Source organism: Meles meles, unplaced genomic scaffold (genome assembly GCF_922984935.1).
Source record: "Meles meles unplaced genomic scaffold, mMelMel3.1 paternal haplotype, whole genome shotgun sequence".
NCBI lineage: Eukaryota > Metazoa > Chordata > Mammalia > Carnivora > Mustelidae > Meles > Meles meles.
Genome location: NW_025721306.1, coordinates 81,880 through 84,657, shown reverse-complemented (window position 1 = coordinate 84,657; position 2,778 = coordinate 81,880). Strand labels below are relative to the sequence as shown.

General features: G+C 58.3%; 1 pseudogene; it reads left to right on the top strand.

Annotated features, from left to right (window-relative positions):
* The first annotated feature begins 290 nt into the window (after nucleotides 1-290).
* On the top strand, nucleotides 291-1,947 carry LOC123936310 (annotated as a pseudogene).
* The last annotated feature ends 831 nt before the right edge of the window (nucleotides 1,948-2,778 follow it).

Genomic DNA, 2,778 nt, shown 5'->3' with positions numbered 1-2,778 from the left:
CTGGTAAGATTCACACCAGTTTTCCTTGTGGTGTGACATTTATTTTTAGGCACCAACTCATTTATTTAGATTAAAGTTAATGAAAACAAATGAAATGACAAATGAAAATAACGTGCTGTGGTCCAGCAGTCTGGGAACTGTCGCCGGCTCCGCGCAGGGGTTGGTGGTGGGGGGCGGGCCGAGCATCCCCGGGGAGTGGAGGAGCGCTCTTTTTTCTCTCTCCTCTTTCCCCCCACTCCGCACCCCCGGGCACCCTCAAATCAGGCCGCGCTGCTTCCCTTTCCCTCTTGTCTCGTCCCCCGGCAAACTTTCGGTCCCTCCCCCGCCGGTCACCCGTTCTTCGTCGTAGCTCCAGCCGGCCTTGCCGCCCGGAGGGCTCCTCCGGACCTCCGTGCCTGCAACTCCGACCATTACAAGATCCAGAAACATGTCGATGACACTTCTGTCTGCCTTCTACGATATCGACTTCCTGTGCAAGACGGAGAAATCCCTGGCCAATCTCAATCTGAACATGCTGGACAAGAAGCCGGTGGGGACCCCCGTGGCCGCTGCCCCTAGCTCGGGCTTCACGACCTGCTTTCTCCGCCCAGCAGCTGCTCGCCCAAGTTCCTGGGCGGGGCTAACCGCAGCAACTATGGCAGCTGGGCGGCGGGCGGCCCCGCCTCCTACAGGACCTTCAAGGAGTTGTCAGGGGGCGGAGGCACGGCCCTGCTTAACAAGGAGAACAAATTTCAGTACCGCTCCTTCAGCAAGGGCAAGCACAGCCAGCACCTCTTGCACCAGCACCTCTTGCACTAGCAGCAGCAGCAGCAGCAGCAGCAGCACCAGCACCAGCACCAGCACCAGCAGCAGCACCAGCGCAGCAGCACCAGCAGCAGCAGCAGCACAGGGGTGGCGGCTCCCAGATTAACTCGATGCTCCACAAGACTGAGCTGTGCCGGCCCTTCCAGGAGAGCTGCACGTGCAACTACAGCGAGAAGTGCCAGTTCGCGCACTGCTTCCAGGAGCTACCCAGCCTGACCCGGCACTGCAAGTACAAGACCGAGTTGTGCCACACCTTCTACACCATCAGCTTCTGCCTCTACTGGCCGCGCTGCCACTTCATCCACAACGCAGACGAGCGGCGGCCAGCGCCGTCTGGGGGCGCCTCTGGGGACCTGCGCGCCTTAAGCGTGCGGGACGCGCTGCACCTCGGCTTCCCCCGGAAGCCGCTGCCCAAGCTGCATCACAGCCTCAGCTTCTCAGGCTTTCCGTCGGGCCACTACCAGTCCCCGGGGGGCCTCGAGTCGCCGCTGCTGCTCAACAGCCCACGTCGCGCACCGCCGCCGCCACCCTCTTGCTCCTCAGCCTCCTCCTGCTCCTCTGCCGCTTCGTCCTGCTCCTCTTCCGCTCTGTCCTGCTCATGCGCCTCCGCAGCCTCCACGCCCTCAGGCGCTCGGACTTGCTGTGCCTCGGCGGCGGCTGCGGCCCTCGGCGGCATTGCTGTACCGCACAGGGGGCGCGGAGGACCTGCTGGCACCCGGCGCTCGGTGCGCAGCCTGCCGGTCCGCCTCGTGCGCTAACAACGCCTTTGCGTTTGGCCCGGAACTGAGCAGCTTCATCACGCCGCTTGGCATCCAGACCCACAACTTCGCCTCCGTGGCCGCTGCCTATTATCGCAGCCAGCCAGCAGCAGCAGCAGCAGGGCCTGGTACCCCCGTGCAGCCCCCGGCGCCGCCCAGCGCGCCCCTCCCTGCCAGTGCCACCGCGCCGCCCTCGCCGCCCTTCAACTTCCAGCTGCCGCGCCGCCTGTCTGATTTGCCCGTCTTCGACGCGTCCCCTAGCACCCCGGACTCGCTGTCGGACCCTGACAGATACTTGAGCGGCTCACTCAGCTCGGGCAGTCTCAGCGGCTCCGAGTCCCCCAGCCTCGACCCTGGCCGCCGCCTGCCCATCTCTGACGATTGAGGCAAGAGGGCTCCAGCGAGGAGGAGGAGGAAGGGGGAAGGCTGTTCTGTCGGTTGTTGGAGGGCGCCCCTGCCACCTGGAGTCCTTGTTACGGGCAGGGAGGGACGCTGGAGTGGGGGGTGACAGGCCATGAGCAGAGTCTGCGGGCCCCACCGAGCACTTGGACTCGAACTTGTGTGCCGGGAGGGGCCCCACCCCTCCCCTTTCGGTTTTCTCTCTTTTTTTTTATTTATTATTTTTATTATTATTATGAAGTTTCATTCTTGTTGAGCAAAAAAAAAAAAGGCAATGAACTTTTGTATTGATGAACAAAATACTCACAACAGGGTAGGTGTGATGCGAACAGAACAAGATACCAAACACTTAAAACTTTTTTAGGTCTCCTAAGAGTTTGGGACTTTTGGGGGAAAAAAAATCAACCCAGCACCAGCAGCTACCAACCACCATTCCGTATCTTCACTTGAAAAGCATTAGTTACAGTCCAGATGTGGGAACTCTTATGTGAGAGAAGTTCTTAATTGTCGTTTGTCTTCAGACCAGTGTAAACAAACAGCCAGCCACCACCTTGCTAAACCTCTAAGCTTCTGGAATCCAATATTCTATCAGGAATATGCCTTGATTGTAGTCCTCCGCTCCACAGGTTTTTGTTTGACACAAAATTCTTTATGTCTGGAAAAAAAAACAAAAACAAACGTGCATTCCAAAGTTTCCTACTGGTTACTGTTTTTTTGCCATCACTTAGTGGATGTTTAATTTTAGAACCATTTTCTCTGCTCTTTCTGGAAGCCTTGGGCAGAGCTTAGTTCCTAATCATTTGGGGGAATAACTGCT